This window comes from Felis catus, chromosome C2 (genome assembly GCF_018350175.1).
Source record: "Felis catus isolate Fca126 chromosome C2, F.catus_Fca126_mat1.0, whole genome shotgun sequence".
NCBI classification, from domain to species: domain Eukaryota; kingdom Metazoa; phylum Chordata; class Mammalia; order Carnivora; family Felidae; genus Felis; species Felis catus.
In genome coordinates this window covers 64,985,711-65,007,367 of record NC_058376.1, presented here as the reverse complement: position 1 = coordinate 65,007,367, position 21,657 = coordinate 64,985,711, and the positions used below count along the sequence as shown (strand labels likewise).

Here is a 21,657-nt window from a genome sequence, read left to right as displayed (position 1 = left end):
GCATATTGAAATTTAAGGTTGTGTCAAGACATCAAAAATAAATAATAACCTTAGTTTATCACTCAGTGGTTGCAAGTCTGGTATTCTGTCTTATTTTTAAAAATGTATTTTGAGATTTTCTTCTAAAATACACTAATAGATAAAAATTTTCAAATTGCTATTCATAAGTACTTTTCTGGCAAATAACACATAATGGAGGCAATCTTATTCCCTGTAAAAGAAAAGCCAATTGTGATGTTATATTTTCCATATTTTCCCTTTTTTTTCCCATTGGATTTTAAAGTATTGGAGACTTTTTTTTTGTAAGATGTAAGAAATTTGATCAGGTGATGCAATATCCAGAGCTGGTAAAAATCGTCATTAGTTAAAGTTGTAGGATTTAATGTTTGTGTTCTTTATTTATATTTCAATATCTCAATATTCCATATTTCAATAACTCTTATATTCTGTTTTTAACCAGTGGTCCTTTACAGATACAAAGTAAATGACATATGACTAAACATAAAGGAGTTTAAAACCTAAGACTACCAAATCCACCAGGCTGTTGCCTGTGATCACCTGAATAGAAAACAACTGACAGGATCACAAGCTGACTAATTTTACATTACTAACTGTTGTACATGCTCCTTGGATATATAGACAGAAGTTCTCAAAATGTGCTGTTTTACTTTTTATTTTTTAAACGTTTTATTTATTTTGAGAGTGAGAGAGAGGAGGGGCGGAGAGGGAGAGACAGAATCCCAAGCAAGCTTTGTGCTGTCAGCACAAGCCCGATGCAGGGCTCTGACTCAGGAAGAACTGTGAGATCATGACCTGAGTCAAAACCAAGAGTCAGACGCTTAACTGACTGAACCACCCGGGTGCCCCTCAAAATGTTCTATTTTAAAAGTTAAGACAATTGAATAATTATTTAATATATTGATTTAAAAAGTGATGTAGAGATAGATGCTATCATGATCTCATTGAACTTGAAAGGTTTGTATATAGTAGTTAACAAACACTGATATTGGGGAAAGTTAAGGAGAAAGAAAGGATATTGGAGGCTGTAATCAGTGGATTCTATATCTGCATTTGGAAAAGCAATTGTTACTTATTAGAAACTCTCTGGAAGCTCTTTGCATTTATTTGTCATGTACAGTACTTTATATTAAATGCTTTGCACAGTGCCATGGGAATCCCACCACAGTAAATTATAATTTAATTATTTCTGAAAATCCTTACAGCACCCACATTCAAAGGTAGCTCTCCAGGGTCAGTGGGAGAGAGGAAGGAAGATAAGCTTTGTATCTGTTCTCTAAGCTGTTAACTTAGTGGCATCCCCAGACTGAGACATTGCCTGGTGTCGTTATCAGAATATGTACTTCTGGGTACCACCCCAGGTGTACTGTCTGAGAGTCAGGAATTATTTATAATGAATGACAGAGAAGCCATTTGGGAATTGGTAAGGACACAGGGAACAGGGGGGCAGAAACATTGGGTAAATAGTTTGAAGGAAGTGGCCAAATCATAGGCTTTGCTACCAGATTGTTCCTTGTAAAAATCCCACCATTAATCTAGTGCCAGATCTGTGTTTTCTGTTGTCCTTGAAATGCTAACCTACACCTGACCCAGAACTGCGGAATTTCAGATTAGAGAGATACTTTAATCTTTCCTAAGAAGCTGAGCTTGCTTCAAGCTTTATTAACTTAGTTCATGATTATCTAAAATAGTCTTAGTCCTGTTTACTAGGTAATTCTGCCTATGTTAGTCTTGAAATAGTGAAGCCAAATGTCATTTGGGATCCAGGCACATATTGCCAGTTGCCAGCAAGGTAACTACTTGGACATTCCTAGACAGCTCAAACCGAGTAGGCCTGTACTCAACATCTTGCCGCAGACCTGATCCTCTCTCTTTCATTCTTTCAATGTACTAGGCACTGAGTATCCCAAAGTGAATAAAACAAGGTACGTTCCCCATCTTTAGACTTTAGTGCAGTGGGGATTTAATGAAGGTTTGGCACTTTGAAAAGATCATCTCTGTGTGTAGAATGAATTCGAGTGAATTAAGGATGGTGGCAGGGAGACTGATGAAGAGGCTGTTGGAGAAATCAAGTACAGTGCTGGTGAATAGGGAGGGAGTGGTGGATGAATGGAACAGATTTTGGAATTAGAATCAGTGGCACTGGTGATTGATAGATTAAATGTGGGGGGCTTGGGGGAGCAGGTGTCAAAGGTGATTCCCAGGTTTCTGGCTCAAGCACCAGCATTAGTCGGAGATGATAGAACTGGACACTGGGGAACAGGTCTGGGGCAGAGGGGCAAGAGTTCATGTTTGAACTATCTTTAGGAAAGTCAGGTGTCCCTTGTACACTTCCTTTTGTCAGTGTCCTCTTCACCCTGGCCATCATCTGACATGTCTCATCATGACTTGTCTCACTCTTTTTTTTCCTAATTTCTTTCAGTCCTTCAAGCTGCTTTGTTATTTCATACATCTTTTCTTTGCATTGCCTTCAGTGTGGTTTGCTTTCCTTCCATCCCCTTTCCCACGTCATTCTCTTCCTGTTTACCTAGCCTCTGAAGCCCTGCTCAGGTGTCACTGTTCGTGTGAATCATTTGTGTGTCATCTCCAGATGAAATCACTGTCTTCTCTGTTCTATTTCTCTGCCCCATGCTCATCCCCGTAATTTGCACATAGAGCCCTGAACTTGAATCATGTGCCTACTTCTCTGTCTTAGACTTAACAGGTTATGAACTCCTTGGGGGTTGGGCCTACTATATCTTTTGTCTTTGTATTCTAAACATAGTTGTTGGCCTGTGGTGGGCTTCAGTCATTGTTTACTGAAGTAAATGGAGCCAAAGTTGGTAGCAAGTGTTGCGAGGCTTTGGTAATTAATAGAAATTCAAAGTGTTTGAAATGTATATATTGGGTTCTGTGTTGCTCTCAGAGCCAGTCCAATTCTAGACAGTGCTTGGGTTATAAACACAGATTGATGTGAGTATAATTGCTCTACTTCAGGTATACTTTGACCAATTTGGTATCAGGTAGCTTGAAGGACAGCCTTTAGGAGTGCATAAAGGTTTGCAGTTTGGCACGATTAAAAAATACCAGCTTTATTGAGATATAATTTACATACCATAAAATCTACCCATTTAAAGTGTGTAATTTGATGGTTTTCAGTATACAGATTTGTATATTCTTCACTATAATCTGACTTTAGAATGTTTTTATCCCTCTAGAAAGAAAACTTGTACCCATTTGGTCACTCTCCAGTCTCTCCCATCCCTTCAGAATGTTGGCAACCTCTATAGAGTTTCCTGTTCTGGACATCTCTTATCAATGGAATCATATAATATGTAGTCTTTTGTGACTGGCTTCTTTCACTTAGCATGTTTCTGAAATTCATCCATGTTTTAGCATGCTTTTTTATCATTGAATAATATTACATGCATGGATGTACAAATTTCTGTTTATCCATTTGTCAGTTGGTGGACCTTTGGATTTTCTATTTTTTGGCTGTCATGAATACTGCTATGAACATTTATGTACAGGTTTCTGAGTGGATGTGTTTTCATTTTTCTTGGATATATACCTAGGAATGGAATTGCTGGATCTTGTAGTCCTCTGTTTAACTGCCAAACTATTTTCCAAAGTGGCCACACCATTTCTCCACATTCTCCCCAGCACTTGTTATTGTCTTTTTATTTTGCCATTTTAGCGGGTTTGAAGTGATATCTCATTGTAGATTTGCATTTTCCTAATAACTAATAATGGTGAATATCATTTCATATGTTTATTGGCCATTCATATATTTTCTTAGGAGAAATGTCTTATTCATAAACCCTTTGTCCATTAAAAAGTTTTTTTAAGTTTATTTATTTTGAGAGAGAGAGACAGTATGAATGGGGGAGGGGCAGAGAGAGAGGAAGAGAGAATCCCAAGCACTGTAGCACAGAGCCCAATGAAGTGCTCGAACTCACAAAATTGTGACATTGTGACTTGAGCCAAAACTGAGTCTCATGCTTAACCAGCTGAGCCACCCAGGCACCCTGCCCTTTATCCATTTTTAATTGGGTTGTCTTTTTATTATTAAAATTAAAGATTTGTACCTCTCATCAGACATATGATTTACAATTTTCTCTCATTCTGTTGGTTGTCTTTTCACTTTCTTGATGGTATCATTTGAAGCACAAAGGTTTTAATTTTGACCCAGTTTAATTTATCAGTTTTTTTCTCTTGTTGTTTGTGCTTTTGGTATCATGTTTAAAAAATCATTGATTAACTCTGGTGCAATTTCTTGAGCCTGTCTTTTTCCCCTGAATTTTTTAAAGTTCAATCGTAACTTGTTTGGGAGCCCGTGGACTTGTTATAGCCCCCAGGATCAGACTCACAACACCCTATCCATAGGTCAAATAGGCCAAAACTGATGTGTGCTTGGAAATGGGGATGAGGATGGTGGCTATTTGTCCTGCCAATCTTGGAAAGGTATTTGCTAGAATCTGTTAATCTGGTGAGTAAAGGCTTTTCGAATGTACAAACAGGTTTTGTGCTTTTTTACTTAATGTTCAGGGAACACCACTTAAATTAACTATGCCCTGGAATCTCAGACTATGGTTTTAACTTGTATGGAATAAGCACTTTACAAAAGGGTAGTATTTGGGTGAAGTTTACCAGTGGGTTGATGATTTGAGACCTGTAATATACAGACTTAGGTCTGCTGTGTGCAGTTTTCAAAATGCTAACCGTGGTAGTCTTTCTTACTTACTTCACATTTTGGAATATAGGTTGTTTGTGATTGTTTTTGGTACATTTCCCTGCTCTTCCTCTGAGTGCCAGTTTAAGGAATTGCTAATTGTCCTTTCTTGCTGGAAAGTACTGATTTCCATTTGAATATAACAGTCTTTTGGCTAAAACTTTCCTATGGTTGATTTGAGCAAATACAAGAAGCCTTCTGTTTGTGGACTGAATGTTCAGCCAGCCGTGACGTAGTCACTATTATCAATGAAGCTTATTCATCAGTCTCCATGCTGGTGCATTGTACAGGGCTTGCAGAGGATCCTGGACATTTTGAATGGAGAGCTTCTCCTTTGCTTACCTCCATACACTGTTGGTATTAAGTGATTCTGTTTTCTGTCTTTTCCAGACCTTGTGGATAATTAGATCTTTTTGTTTTCTGTTGATTCCCAAAAGTGTCTTGCAGATGGGTAAGCACTGATTGAGAATTTGTTCATTTCTGATAACAAGATGGCAATTAATGCTGTTTGGAGATAGTTTTATGTTCTCTTATATGTGAACATTTGTCTTATATCCAATGCCACTTTACAAAGACATGGGCAACATTATGTTTTATAAACTAAAATGAAGTGGCAGCTGATGATCGTAGATTAAAAGCTTATTACTCTTTAGGTAAATTAAACTGTTTAATCTTGTATACTTGTTGAATAATTAGATTAAATTCACAGGTTAATTGCTGAATTTCACTTGTATAGATACAGCTGTAAAGATACACAAGGGGCTCTTTGTCCTAGTTCATGACCAGAATGAAGTAGAAGTTGATATAAAGCTAAGTCTATTGTATCCTTTGGTAAAATCATGTGCCCTGAAATATAGCAGGCACTTATTATAGAGCCTGATAAAACACAATCAGACCACCATAACATGGAGACTGGGCCTGTCCCACAACAAGAGGACGACAGTGTTATGATAAGTGGTAATCCCCATGTGTGTTAATTGTGGCAAAAGAGGGGTATAAATACCCATGATAGAACAGTATTTGATTTGTTTCTGACTACATCTAACCACAGGCTTACTTTTTTCCCAATATTCCATGAAAAATGGTATATGCTTGCGCCACACTCCCTTCCACTGTTGCTTTCTCTCAAGAGTCACTGAGTTTCAGGGACTCACTAAATCTGTGAGAGGGAGAAGCTATTCTAGGGAGAAGCTTATCTCTGGGTCTCTGAAGACTGGGAGCTCCAGAGGCTCTGGCTGACTCAACAGTTTTCATTTGAGGGACTCACATTTTCCCTAGTGACATTTCACGGCATATTAATTTCTTCCAGGCAAGAAACCTCCTTCCCTGCCGGCAGTACCACACACACTTGTCTTATACCGCCTCCCCCCACCTCCCTTTAGAGATTCCCTGAACCCATAGGATTCTCTGGATTGAAGATGAGTCTTGGTTTGATACTTACTGAGTTAAGTACCTCAGGTCAGCTGTGGTCCAGAACTAACTAGGGGGTTTCAGGAGACCCTAGAGTTGTCCTGGGGTCAGTAGTGAAAGAACTGTTTGTATTTTTTTATCTCTCTATTCTCTTTTTATCTCTCATGGTGTCTAAAATACTGCTTTCTACATGGAGTGTGCAAAACAAATGTGTTGGCTATACCTCTTTCCTTGTTCTCTCTCTCTCTCTCTCTCTCTCTCTCTGTGTGTGTGTGTGTGTGTGTGTGTGTGTGTGTGTGTGTTATCAAGGCCCAATATCATTCTAGAATTTCACATTTCACCCCAGATACCTCCCGTTTCTCAGCAGCACACACCTCATACTTGTATTTAGTGAACTTTCACATTTTCATTCTAGAATTTCCCATTTCATCCTGATCTCTCTCCTTTCAGTAACCCACTCATCCTTGTTCCTACTGCTCTCCCTCTTGTATAATCAGACCACCTATTGAATTAAATGAACAACTGTCTAATTGTAGATTTTGATACCTATTGGTAAGCGAGGAATACTATACATTCCTACCTTTGAAACATTTCTCTAAGCCATTCTTTCTTGCCTGTTTTCCTTGATATAATGCAGCTTCTCTTTACTTCACACCTAGATTATTCCAGTATGTTCATAACTGGTATCTGCCCCTCCTTCTGTTCTGTCTCCCTTCAAATCTATCTACCATACTGCTGCCAGAATAACTTGAATGAAGATACAAATACAGCCTTCTCTGGGTAATAAAAATGTTCAGTGGTTCCCTCTTGTGTTTTAGGTAAAAAGCCCAAAGCTAAACGTTAAAGTCATGCAAGTCTCTTGCAATTTCTTTGTAGCTTAACTTCCTGCACTTACACTGTTTATTACTATGCCTCAAAGTTTATGCTCCAAACATGCCATCCACTTTTATGACCCCCAAGCTTTTTCAGATGCTCTTCCTTCACCTAGAATGCATTTCCCTTCTCACTGTCTCTGGTTAACCCCCACTTATCCCTTATAGCTTAAAGGTTATCTCCTCTCTGGAGCCACTGTTAAATCTCACAAGTTTTTCTCCTCATCTGTGCTCATATCATATGTGTAGGACAGCATGTAGTGCTAGCGGTATGTCACTTTATTGCATTACTTCTCAAACTATTTGTGGGCTGACATTTTGTAAAAAGTGTAATAAAAATGAAATACTAGAAAAATGAAATGTAAAAAAGACATACAAAATAGAAGCCTCATTTATAAATGACTAGATTCAACAGACCTAAAATTACTGGTAAATTGCTATAAAGGTTTTATAGCAGCACTTTCAACAATAGCCAAATTATGGAAAGAGCCTAAATGTCCATCAACGGACGAATGGATAAAGAAGATGTGGTTTATATACACAATGGAATACTACTTGGCAATGAGAAAGAATGAAATCTGACCATTTGTAGCAACATGGATGGAGGTGGAGAGTGTTATGCTAAGTGAAATAAGTCAAGCAGAGAAAGATACCATATATTTTCACTCATATGTGGATCCTGAGAAACTCAACAGAAGATGGCAGGGGTGGGAGAGGTGAAGGGGGTGAAAAAAGTTACAGAGAGGGAAGGAGGCAAACCATAAGAGACTCTTAAATGCTGAGAACAAACTGAGAGGGTTGATAGGGGGTGGGGGAGAGAGGAAAGTGGGTGATGGGCATTGAGGAGGGCACCTGTTGGGATGAGCACTGGGTGTTGTATGGAAACCAATTTGACAATAATTATATTAAAAAAATAAAAAAAACATGAGGATTTTAAATCTGCCTCCCCCCGAAAAACAATAGCCAAATTATGGAAAGAGCTCAAATGTCCATCCATGTTGTATGCAAATGACAAATCACTAAATTCTCCTGAAACCAATACTACACTGTATTGAATTTAAATTAAAAAAAAAAAAAAGAAATTGCTATAAAGTTTTCTAAATGTTTACTCTCCATTTCTGAACTTGCTATTTTCTTGTAGACCGACAACAAACAATTCAGGGGTTGGCATGTGTCCACAGGCCACATTTTGAATAGCATTGCTTTATAACATTTATCAAACTATTGTATAGTTTTTGCATGTATGACATTTACTTTTCTCACTAGACAGGGACTGTGTCTTATTTATCTTAATTTTCTTGTATTTTCCTTTGTATGCCTTCTTATCCTTTGTCTCCTAACCTCCCCACCTTATAACCTTTAAGATTATAAGGTTTTAAAATTAGTGTGCATGGCACAGAATTAATCAGTAAATTTTGCTGAATAAATTAAGTGTAGCATTGATCTCTTTACCTTGTAATGACAACTGGCTTGCATTTTGGTTTGCAGAGTAACTTGGGTAGAGCTTTATATTAGCTTATGCGGGTATTGCTTTGAACTTCATGATGTCATAGAGAAGTTCTGCTGAGGAAAAGGCTTGCAGACTCTCAGGTAGATGCAGTTGTGTTTGATACACAGTCTCTAAGAAATCTTGTGTGCAAAACATCCCTGTAGTCTCAGCATAAGTGATAAAATACTGTCTGCAATAGGGGAGGAGTAAACTAGTAACACCACTGAAGCAGCCTGTTAGCAAATAGTTGCTTTGAGGAGAATGTTTATGGCCAGTTAAAAATGAAATGCTTCTAATTTTTCTGATTTTAGTGACATACCACATGCAGATGCCCTTGTCTTCCAGGTCTCCCCTCTCTGAGGAGATCCAGCCCTCACATCCCTCCCTTCATTCTTATTCACAGTGCTTTAGTCAAGTTGTCTTTAGAATCTACATTTTAAAAGATGCTTCTTTTTTTATTTTTGAGAGAGAGAGAACACAAGTGGGAGAGGGGCAGAAAGAGGGAGGGAGGGAGGGAGGGAGAGAGAGAGAGAGAGAGAATATGAATGTGCGTTGTCAGCACAGAGCCCAGTGTGGGGCTTGACTCATGAACCGTGAGATCATGACCTGAGCCAAAGTTAAGAGTTGGATGCCTAACCAACTGAGCCACCCAGGTACCCCTAGAATCTGCATTTTTGAAGTTGTATTCATCTAGCTTCAGAAGCCTGGAACTCCCCTCCCCACCTGCTGTGGTAGAAAGCACTGGAAACCTGAGTTCCAGCCTAGGCTTTGCTCTTGACCGCATGACGCTGGACAAGTCATACACCTTTTGTAACTTGGGTCCTCATTCGAAAATCCAGATTAGATTATTTCTAGGGTTTTTTTTTGTAACTCTTCCCTTTGGTCCTTGTGGGGGTTGATGTTTGCTTGCTTCGCTTTTGGTCTTTTAACTCTGAGTGGTGGTCTTCATATACTACCCTATACATCCTGTGCCAGCAGTTGCCTTATTTTATTGACATTCTCTTTGCTTTTTCCTCCCACGTCCCCTAGAATACTGTAGCTTCCTCAAAGACATCCTATTCGTCTTTGTATTAGCTGATCTTGGCCCAGTGTCTCAATTCATGCCCTATTAATGTTGGTGGGTGACATGTTAAGCTGAACTCTGTTCTTTGTTTTTGCTTCAGAGCTTTGTGCAGCAACCTGCTTGCCAGGTGTGAACCCTTGCATTGGTTGTATATTTGATACCTAATTAATATATTACAGAACTGTTTCAAGTTGTGGAAGTCCTAAACCCATTAGAGTAATGCAGATTAGTCACATGCATGTGTAAAACATGAGAGTTGTGGTTATTCATTCATTGTTTTCCTCGGGAAGTTCTCATTGATTATTAGCCTGATGAAGGATCTGACTTGGTATTCCTCTGTCTGGGCCTTCTTGGCCTCTGGCAGCGGGGAGAAAGATGGAATTCTCTGCCCACATTCTGTCCAGCCCAGCAAGGCAGCCTGCCAAGAGTCTTAAGTCACATGCCCAGCAAGTTGCTGCTACATTTTTTCTTCCTTGTCTTTTTCAAGGCTCTTGTTGTTGGGATCTCTGCCTGGTGTCCTTGGATTGTAGCTTTTTTGGTTCTTCCCACTACAGACATTGTTTAGTAGCAGTTGCAATCTTTACTGGGGCTGTATTACCTCTGCTGAGTAGGCCAAGTATATTTTATGACACCATGCTACCGGGCAGGACTTGCAGAAGTGGGGGCAGTGGTCTTGTTGTAGTCTTTGCTTGGAGCCATAACTTCTACATTAAGCTCACATTCCTTAGTATCCATAGTCTGCCTCAGAATGTCCCCAGGCTAGGGTGTGCGTGGTGTGGGCACAGTGTGAGAGGCAGCTCGTCCTCACCCATTTGCTGAAGGAGGAAAGTCCTCACCGCCTGGAATGAAATATGAAATATGAAATGCCCCCCCCCCCCAACTTAGCTTTTCTAGTCAGGCATTCCATTGTGCATTCTGTTTGCAGAGCTGAGCTTCGAGCCTCTGTGATAGCTTTCATGTACCAGTGTGCAGGCACCATTAGGGAGGTTGGTACTTTGAATTGTATTTGTAATGGTGGTGGTGGATTAAAACTGAGCCGCTTACACGTTTTCCTAGTCCATGTGATTGCGAGATGGTTTGCAAGGGTTAGAAGTTTAGTGGCTGGATGTCTCGTGGAACGAAACTAATTAATGCATAAGTTTATTGAACTGCTAACCCTAGCATTCCCTAACACGGTGTTCTAAGTGATAGTAGCCATGGTCTTACAATGACCCCCATTACCCAGAGTCACCCATCCAATTGAGACATGTGGAGAAAAGACAAAATTGTGAGACTGGAGGAGAACTTAGAACATTTTCTCCTTTTTCAGTTTTTGGATTTCTTTTCTTTCTGTTGAATACTTGTGTTCTCTCTCAACGGGAGGAGCACTATTAAGTTGGCATAAAACCTGTATTCCAATATTGACCCCTCCACTTTTGAGCTGTGTAACTTTGTGAAAGTTTATTATCCTCTCTTCTCTGTAAAAACAAGATACTGCCTCTGCTTAACTTACATAGCAACTTTAAACATTGAGTATCATGTGAAAGTGTATACTCGGCATGGTATGCTACTGACCTGGGGAAAGCTTTAGTAAAGGTTCCTTTCTGTTTTCCTGTTAAGTTGAGCATACAAAATATTACTTACTGTAAATCTCTCACTTGTACTGTATTGAAAACAGGAAGAAAATGTTATAAATAGAATCAAGTAAAAATCGAGTCACTTGATGAAAAAAGAAGTTAGTTCAGTGAACATTTCTTGTGTACTAGGCACTGTGAGTGGAGGTGAATACCGCTTCCTTGAGCTACTGGTAGTCTGAGGCAAGCGGACAGTCAGTAGGGTGTGGTAGGTGCTGTGGAGTCAGGGCTGCTTTGCTGTGTAAATACAGGGGGAAGACACTTTGTCCAGAAGTGAGAGGAGGGGAAGAGTCAGGGAGGAGTCCCTTAGGGAATGGGTTTTTGAACTATGGCTTGTTAAAGAGAGAACTGCACAAAGAAAGACAAAAAAGCATAAAGTGGCACAGGGAGTGCAGCTGGGTGCTCAGGTGTGCTTCATTGTAGCAGTTGTGTGTGTGACCTGCTGGTGGTGGAAGGGGAAGCTATGAATGGTGGCTCATGGAAGGCCTTTGAGTCCTGCTGAGAAAGTTGGTTTATCCCTTATGGGAGAGTGAGGTCCATTCATCCCAAGGATCTATTCTAGGGTGGAGTATAAGCACATTTGCTTGTTGGAAGTGCCCTCTGGGGCTGGTGGTGCACAGAATGTACTGGAGGAAGACAAGGTGAAACAGGGGCAGGTATACTAAGAGGCCGGTGCATCAGAGGAGAAATGATGAGGGGCCAGAACAGAAGGAACAAATGGCAGAAGAGTTAAAGAGGAGACCACCAATTTAGCGGGTAAGCAATGTAGGAGGTAAACTTTCCTTGTTTTAAAGGATGCTAAACATGTCCTGGGTGAATGTCTATGTTCTTGGATGCATTGGAATGGAGAATAAAGGAAGAAGATCCAACTTTGGGAGAAGATGATCAATCCAGTTTTGGACAAATTGAATTTGTTCTGCTTGAGGAACGTGGTCCAAGGGGAAGAAGACCAGTAAGCAATTCAATATATGGGTCTAGGGCTTAAAGGAGGTCAGCACCAGCAGTGTAGCTTTTCATGTTAAACTTAATTGTTAATAGTTACACAGGAAGCAAAAAGTAAAATGGTCCCTTTGTCCTTGCATTGTGACAGAGGGACAGAAATTTATAATATATCACAAATGGATCTGTCGTTAAAAATGCCTGGTAGATTACCACCTCCCTTTCTATCTCAATTCTTTCCTAAATTGAGATAGAATACTGTTATCTCCTTATTCTCTCTCAATTCCCATAGTGCCTTTTGGTTTGAAATACTGCTTTGAAATTAAATAAGATTGAATTTTGAAGGGTATTACATTTTAATGTGATACTTTACATGACTCCTAGTTGCATTTTAATGTGGCACGGCATATCTTCCGATGCCTCTGGGAGTGCTTCAAAGTAATTTATTATTATTATTATTATTATTATTAGCTCTCAGACAAAAGTTTAGAGAAAATTATTAGAAAAATCAGGATGTATTCCCTAGGCTATAACCGGAGAAATGTAAATGTCTCAGCCACAGTGGCTTTTTGTCTTTTCCCTTGGCACAGCCTGCCTTCTCCTGGAGGCTCTGCAGGTTTAGATTAGAATCAAGGTGTTACTTGAGTGACAGTATTCAGATAAAGTTCTTGCAGCTTCGAATTTCTTTAGATAATCTTCCACACCATCACCTTTCCCCTTACCATTCCTTTACCTTTCCTCAGCTAGGAGGACAGACTTCATCTTATTTCAGAAGATCTTAGGAAATCACATTCTTGGATATTCTCATTCTGTTCCTTTGTGGTCTGTACATATTTTCCTCAATTATTCTCACGTCAGTATTGTGCTTTATGGTAATCGGTCCCTTCCTACCTCTTCCCTTTGACTATACATAGAAAATCACTGATTCTTTTCTGGCTTCCTCGAAATTATAAGTGTGTCTTTTTTTTGTTTTGTTTTTCCATCCCTCCCTCCCTTCCTCCTTTCCTCCTTCCCTCCTTTAAGGTAAAAAATATTCTAGGTCTAAGCACAACACTCCCCCCACCCACCCAGAATATACCTGCTAAACTCCTATATTATTCTAGCCACATGACTGACCACCCTTTCCTTAAATAATTTTTGTACAGGGAAGTTCACTGTCTCATACAGCTTATTTAATTATCAAAAGGCCTCCTTTATGTAACAGGGTGATATTGTGATATGTTAACCACATGCTTTCTGTTCCTCGTATTTCCTGCTGCCCTCTGACAGTTTTACTTTTTCTGGTTATCAGGGGAGGAAAGAGACATCTCAGCAGAATGCAGAGAAGAGGCAAGTGTCTAGTTTTTGAATTTTAAAAATTACAAAGTCTGGGTGTGTGTATAAAACAATTTGGAAAAGTCAGGAAAAACAATTTTGTAGACTATTTGAGGAAGGAGAGTCAGTTGAGAGAGTGTAGGTATTGGCATTGTGCTTGCAAGAAACGTTTAGGAAGGTTTGATGAATTCTAGAGGTACGTTGACTTCTCCCTGAGACATCAGAGCAGAAGTGCAAAGATCAGGTTTCTGCCTCAGTTAAATGGGGGTCACAAATGAAATAAAGTTTAGTCACAGAAAAAAAATTTAAAAAACAGTTACATTTCTTGACCATGTGATTTGTAGACTGAGATTGTATCTACTGTCTCTACGCAGTATTGAATACAGTGGAAGATTGCTTAGGTTTGGAAGCCAGTTTGATGTGGGTTTCAGTCCTGGCTCTGCCAATATCCTAGCCAGGCTACTTAATTTCTCTGAGTTTCTCTCAGAGAAATTCAGAGTCTGTTTCTCTCATGTGTATAACTGGAATAACAACACCCACCCTGTGGGAGTGCTTGGATGGATCTAGACCAGTGCATTGGCTTATCCTAAACCCTCAATAATACTGTCCTTCACTTTAATTTTTCTCTTAGTACTGCCTTTTATTTTGTCTTCTCATGACTTACAGAATAGATGTAAATACTTCTTTCATGTGATAGCCCTGCAGGTATTTGAAGACCAATATCCTTAACACTGCCTAGCATTGTGTCTTGCATATTGAGAAGCAGTGTCTCATAGTGCATTCTGGGTACACTGCTGAATCCCAGCTAGGTCACTTATTAACTTAGGTAAGTTACTTCTTTGGACCTCGATTTCTTCATTTATAAAAGTGGGGTAATAATAATAGTAGCTATCTTATGGACAGTTGTAGATATTAAAGATGTTAATATATATAGAGACTTCTAGGTGCATAGTAGTTAATTAGGCATGTAGTAAGTAGTTCCTATGACAAAGACCATGCTACTTGTTAATCTGGTTGTGTTTTATTTTCCTCTCTTTTTTTTTTTTGAGAGAGCATGGATGTGAGTGGGGGAAAGGCAGAGAGAGAGGGAGAGGGAGAATCTTAAGCAGGCTCAATGTCTGGCATGGAGCCCAATGTGGGGTTTGATCTCACAACCTTGAGATCATGAGCTGAGCTGAAATTGAGAGTTGGATGCTTAATAGACTGAGCCACCCAGACCCCCTGTTTTCCTCTTTGGAGCCAGATCGAAGCTTCATTTTCCTGCATTCTTTGCAGTTAGGTTGGAGCCACATATGTGTTCTAACTGGTAGACTGTAAGTGAGAGTGATGGATTGTGGAGACCCACATGTTGAGATGAGCGAATCACAAGATGATACGTGACCAAATCCTGAGTCACTGTTTGGAAGAGAGCTTCCAGTTCCATAGAGGATATTGTGTGAACATGAAATAGACTTTGTATAAAGCTGCTGAGATTTCAGAGTTGATTTGCTGCCAAGGTATAATCTAGCCTGTATGGGTTAATGTAATATGGCTATTATTATTGATGAGACGAACACCAACACCAAATGGAAGAAACTGTTGAGTGGTCAGTTTAGCAGAGGTCTTTTTAATGAAGATTATTAAGGAGGAGAGAAGAGAGGATTTTATTAAGGAAACAAACAGGGTTGGGGCAGGGATATTAATTTTTCTTTTTGGAAGGGATTTCATATAAACTCATGTCTGGGTGATACAATTCATTACCCTTCTTTTTCTTGCCCCATATCTTACAATAGAAAAAATTTTTAAAAAACCTTCATCTATCTTGTTAAACTTAAAGCAGGTATATTCTGGAATAGTGATTAATAATTTTATTAGTGAATGAATTACATGAAGGCTGGGGATAAAACATGGGCCATCCATAAACATGGTGAAGTGACCCTTGAGGTGAAACCTGCCCAGTGGCAAAATGTTGCCAACCGTTGTTCTGGTAGTTTCTCTGCTTCCCTGGCATGACACACCAAATGGTAAATGGATTTGGTTTTTGGGACAAGTTTTCAAGTATCTTCAAACACTTGCCACCAATAACTAGGGCTTCTCAAAATGATTTCTGTATCATTTTCCTCTTTTCAGTTATCAATCCTTTATGTATTTCTCAGATTAAGTCATAATGAAGATGGGCTAAGAAATACTAGAATAAAGTGTAAGAAAAAAAATACAGGCCAAGTATTTAGAGGTGACTTCCTTAGAGGTCTAAGCAGAACAACTTCATTTATTAATGGAAATTGATGTGTGAAAAAATATTTGACCTATAGCATTACTGGATCAGTGGTCACATATATATTGTATTACCCTAATGTCTGCCTTTGAGAACATAAGAACATGCAAACAGATGTTTCCTAAATTTTTTTAACAACAACAAAAAGATTGTGCAGTGCTGCGTTGGAGCAGCTGATAAAATTCAGTGACTATTCTTTTCTACAGAGAATATTTTCTGATACGACATTGGAGTTTTACATTGTGTGTGTGGGGGAAGCATAGACCCTCCTACGATTTTTGATTTTTTTATCTCTCCTGGTCTACTGTGGAGTGTCATGACAGTAGGAACATTGATACACACTAATAATCTGGAGAGAGGTGATATTAGGAATGAAGTAAGAGGCTTATCACTTTGGGGAATGGAGTGGCCTAGATAGATCCAGTGTTCTGAATCCCCTCCGTCTTCAGGCGGCAATGAAAAGTTTGACTCTCCCTCTTGTTTCGCTAGTGGCAGGACTCTTATTCCTTTTTCTTTCACTCAGTTTCTGTCGTGGCATGGGGACTTTGTTGGAGCCCCCTGATCGTGGCAGCAGTGGTAGATGCTCCTCGGACGTACTGGGGCGGGGGGGGGGGGGTAGGTGCAGAGAGCCCTGGCAGTTCAATGATGCTGGTGATTTCAGGGGTCATGACTTAGGGATTTCCTGTGTACAGGACCCTATTTGATAGTTCCAGCAATAGCATGAGGGGTTTGAAAGGATAGCACCAAGGTTTGAGCCCGTTATTACCATTAGCCAGAAGACAGAAGTTGGGAAAAGAAACTTATTTTTAAGGGCAAAATATTGACTTTATTTTTGGACATTGAGTTTGAAGTGATGAGTGATTAACACAGTGGCTGGAAGTTTGACACTGTTAGCTGGGGCTAACAGTGATTTACATACACCATTTGTTGTTAGGCCCCAATTAAAGACACCCCCACCCCATTCTCTGTTTGATAGAATACATCTTTCAGATTATAGAGCAGGTTTGTAGACGCGTCTGATTTATTATATAAACTCTGACAAAAAACTTTTTATGAGCACATCTTCTTTTGTTCAGTAGGGGTACAAATTTATCTCTGTTATATATAGTAAGAGAAACCAACATGAAATGAGTAAATTTTGTTTTTAAGGAAAGGTACTATTGACGAAAATAGAAAAGTGGGATAACAATTTTTAAAACATAGATTTGGCTTTGTGAACAAAATAATTTTTTTCACGGCAAACTTCCTTCAATAGGAGAGAGAGGAGCATTTCTTCTCTGTCACATTTAATCTGTAGCCATCTGCTGCTGTATCTCATTATGTTCTTCATGTAATTAGAGCAATTAGGATGAAGCTTGCACTATATATTGGTCTTGGAATGAGGGTTGAGCTATTTGCAGGCTTATTTTGAAAGACTGGAGATTAATGACCTAATCTTTTAGGTAAACTGATGGAAACTGAAAAGTGTTTAAGCTAGTAAGAGAATAAGGGCATTATCTGTAATGTTGCCTTCTTATCACCATGGTAACTAGCTATCTCAACAAGTAAATTAAAAAAAAATTAAGCTTATTTATTTATTTTGAGAAGGACAGAGACAGCACGAGTAGGGGAGGGGAAGAGAGAAAGGAGAGACAGAGAATCTCAAGCACCATCAGCATGGAGCCCAGCATGGGGCTTGAACCCACGAAACCATGAGATCATGACCTGACATGAAACCAAGAGTCAGATGCTCAATCGACTGACCCATCCAGGTGCCCCTCGACAAGTAAATTTTTAACAAGATTAACTCAAAAGATGATGGAAAAGAAAAGATTGTAGAAGAAAGAGAGGATATGGGCTCTGTGGTCTGGGGATTATGGTGGAAAACTCTCTCCAGATTTTTGACGTTGAACTGGGTGGAAGGAGGGGATGGAGAAAAGGAGCAAGGGGAATGAAAAGAGGCAGTGTTAATCAGAGATGTGCAAAACCCTTTTGGGAAGCCAGTCACATGAACGTGATTTGAACACTGAAGAAGGGCAAGGGGATTAGGAACCATAACCACCATAAACTAAGGGATCCTTTGGATAGGATGACAGTGCTGTTTCACACACCTACCTAGGATTAATATGCATTCCATATCCTGGAAGGGGCTTCTTCTTCTTTTCAATGTTAATTTATTCATTTTGAGAGAGAGAGAGAGAGAGGGAGAGCAAGGGAGGGGCAGAGAGAGAGAGAGGGAGGGAGAGAATTCCAAACAGGCTCTGTGCTGTCAGTGCAGAGTCCGACATGGGGCTCGGTCCCAGGAATCATAAGACCATGACCTGAGCTGAAATCAAGAGTTGGATGCTTAACCAACTAAGCCACCCAGGTGCCCTTAGAAGGGGCTTCTTGTACGGGCTGACAGTTCTTTCTTCCTGCTCTGTTTCCTTCTCTGCCTTCTTTGTCTTCATTGCAATTGACATTAGTAATAATTAATAATGAATTAATAGCATTATTATTAATAACACATTCCCAATAAGTCAACTATTGCATTGTTTTTCCCACTGATATTTCTCGAGTCTTTACTCCAATTCAACCTACTTTTGGCCACCAAATACATTTTTATGAAGTATTACTTCATCTTTGATTCTTTTTATGAAGGTTCTGTATTGCCCAAAATACCAGACTTCTTATCCTGCCGTTCAGGGTACCCTGAAGGGAGCCTGACCCACATTATCACCCTCAGCTCATCTGCTTGTATCCTATTTCCAGCTAGTCTAGCCATCTTCCGTGCCTTAAAAATGTTTCATGTTCATCTCTGCTGTTGCTTCTCTGCTCATGCCGTTGGTCTTGTCTGAAAACCCCGTTGTTTCTCTAAGGTCTAATGTAGTACTCTACTATTCTAATTATTTTCTACCACTATTTGCTCTTGTATAGTCTTCACGGTGCTCAGAATAGTTGTTTGTGATGTAGTGGATGCAGAAAAGCTGGTGGTGATTAAACCATAGAACTTTAGAAGTGGAAGAAACTTTAGAGATCAAGATGACCCATCTTGTTTTGAATTTCGAGTAGTGGTAGGACTAGGTCTTTGGGAACTCGGGCAGTCAAGTCAGCCTAAAGAAATGAGTTGGGTCTTTATTTCATTTCTTTTTAAAATCTGCTGTCAGAGTCCTGGTATTATTGAATTGTACCATGCTCACGCAGTTGACAGAGAAAGCCATTTTTTTCCAGTTTTGAGGGGATTCATCCCGGATGCGTTGAGTGTGGTTAGCTTCTGGGTGTGTGCCCAGTGCTGTATGCATGGAACAATTAGTTCTAGGGGCTGTCCATGCTCTACTCTATTTAGACCAGGACTCATTTTATGTGTGCCAGGCCACCGCTGAGCTTGGCACATGGTGGTGGGCAGGAGAGGCCTGCTTGCCTCTCTGCATATGACAAGTTCTGCCTTTGTGGGGTGGAGCATATGCCTGGGTGAGAGATCTTGCGGGAGAGAGCAGCAGAAAGAACAAAACACTGGGAACGAGGGACTGAGAATGAGCGTAGGAGCAGAAAGAAAAGGAGGTGTTGACAATAGAGGGTTACTGGTATAAATGGCTAGAGTAGACCAGGCTTGTGATGTCTTTCACACTGTAATGTACCTTTACCTAGGTCCTAGCAACACCTGGAGGCTTCTGGCTTCAGTCTTTATTTCATTGTGGCATGACTTATGCCTTATCCCAACCCTACTTGAGGAAAGTGTTAATTCTTTACTAAAGAATTTATTTAGTTCTCCAGGGGCTCCTGAACTCTTTAATTTGCCTTTAGTTTATGACAGTGAGACCATGGTCTGCATATCTGAAACTGTTCCATTTGTCCTTGAATTACCCGCCCCCACCTTCCCCGAGCATTTAGCTATAGCTTTTATAAATTCAGTGATGGCATCTGCCCAAAGTGACCAGGACATAGCTGTCCAGCCTTGTGCCCATACTTTATGTTTCAGGCACACGGGCTATGTTTCTTCCAAATGTCAGATTTATAGACTGTCAGGATTTGCACAGATGATGAAATCCTCTCATTTAACAGCTATTTATCGAATAGTATTCTCATCTAAAAAATGTGAAGATTCTTGCCTTCATGGAGCCTCCATTTTAGCAGGGAGAGACAGACAATAAACATTGAACATAACAAATCAAATGTGTAGTATGTTAGGAGGTGATACATACGTTGGGGAACAGAAAAAGCAGAGAATGGTAAGGGAGTGACTTGAAAATATGTGAACGGGATGATAGTTTAATATTTCAGTTTGAATACATTTAAACCTTATATTGAAACAAATATAATTTGAAGAGATTGTGGCTTTTCCTGTGTTTCTAGATTAGAGGACCATGAGGTGTCAGGCATTTAGATTCTTGTTTATAGATCTTAGAGGTATATAATTGACCATTTAGTCCTGGCCATTTGGGGCTGGAGAGAAGGATAGGAACAAACTGAAAAATCTGTAATCTAACCCAAAATTTAGTGTAAAGAAGCTCCAGTGTAATATAGTGTAATAATTTCAGGAGTAAGATTTAGTGATTCATCACTTACGTATAACACCCAGTGCTCATCCCAACAAGTGACCTCCTTAACGCTCATCACCCATTTAGCCCATCGCCCCACCCAACACCCCTGCAGTAACCCTCAGTATTTAAGAATGTCTTATGGTTTGTATGTTATTTGGGGAGCATGTTAATTTAAACATGTCATTCTTCAATTTTTATTTATACATGAAAATGTTCACTTGCCAGGGAAGGCTTAAAAAGGTGGTGAGTGGAGAAAGGGTAAATTTCCTTTATCCCCTAACTATACTTTCAAGTCTTTTATTTTACTTTATTCTCCCAGTCACTTCTTTTTAGGATAATCAGTGTTATTGAAATGAGGAAACACATCTCAGAATTAAGATCAAACAACATGGCCTGACATAATTCTGGATTTTTGATGTTCTGTTTTTCATGTGCATGCATAAACCTAAGATGTTTTCCTTTGGGTCTTTATTTCCTGAATTTTTACTCCCTGAAGTTTGCTAATCTGACTGACGCTGACCTAATAATTTATAATGTGAAAAATGTCTCTCTGCCCCTAACAACATAGCATGCCTTAAGTGCCTCTGGTGTACTTCAGTCATTCCCGTGCTTTAATTGACTCTTACCTGTATTTCTTCCAGTTATCAGCTGGGCAGAGTTAATGAGGTAGCAGTAGGTACATCTGTCCATTCCAAGGCTCACCAGGACTCGCCTTAGGCTTTGGGAGGGTGTGTAAATCTGGGACCAGTGTTTGTTATTGTCAGCATTATTGTTGCCCATTCTGCTTCTAACGGCCCAAATGCTGCAGAGATAGCACAGCAATAATCTCAGTCTATTTTCCAGCTAACTGTTATTTTTCAAAGAGAAAATAACCTATGGACCTGTTCTTACTTAAGAAGGGACCACGTAATGGAGAACTGTGAATGGAAGGGCGTATTTTAGTGTTTGAAATTTTAAATACTTATTTAAAAGATTAGTTGTGCTTTCTCTTTCATAAGGTATTTGAAATCTGATAGTATTTGAAAGCCATAGTAGTGAATGTATTACTGAGAAATACCTCAGTACCTACAGTACCAACTCTTAGAATAAGTCTTGAGGCCTTTTTTGCTGGTATTTTATTTTTCTTAAGTAGCCTCCATGCTTGGTGTGGGTCTGAACTCATGACCCTGAGATCAAGACCTGAGCCACGAACGAGGGTGCATGCTTGATGCTGGTGTTTTAAATCATCACCTTGAACTAGAAAAACCTGTGTGAATATAATTCCAAACCAAATTTAGAACCTTTCCATTCTACACTGGCTTCTGTTTTGATAATGCATTTATTGTCCTAATCTCAAAGGCTGGAAATCCTGGGTTGCTTTCATTTCCTTTTTTATTCAGTATCCTCTGTTTCTGTCAAACATTCCTGACAGTTTATTCTTTTAGTGTCTCTAAGCTCACCTATTAATTCTCTATTCCCAAAGATACCCTGGTTCA

At 39.6% G+C, this 21,657-nt stretch overlaps 1 protein-coding gene across 6 annotated transcripts in view; it reads left to right on the top strand.

The window, feature by feature from the left end:
* The window catches only part of IGSF11 (immunoglobulin superfamily member 11), a 200,230-nt gene that overhangs the window by 98,649 nt on the left and 79,924 nt on the right, over positions 1–21,657 (top strand). Inside the window, exon 1 of one of the 6 annotated variants that reach the window (XM_023260194.2) lies at positions 4,472–4,486. The exons of the other annotated variants lie outside the window; for them this stretch is intronic. The gene's annotated coding sequence lies outside the window, so the exon portion shown is untranslated. Of the gene's footprint in view, positions 1–4,471; positions 4,487–21,657 lie in introns of those variants that run through there. 6 annotated transcript variants of the gene reach the window in all.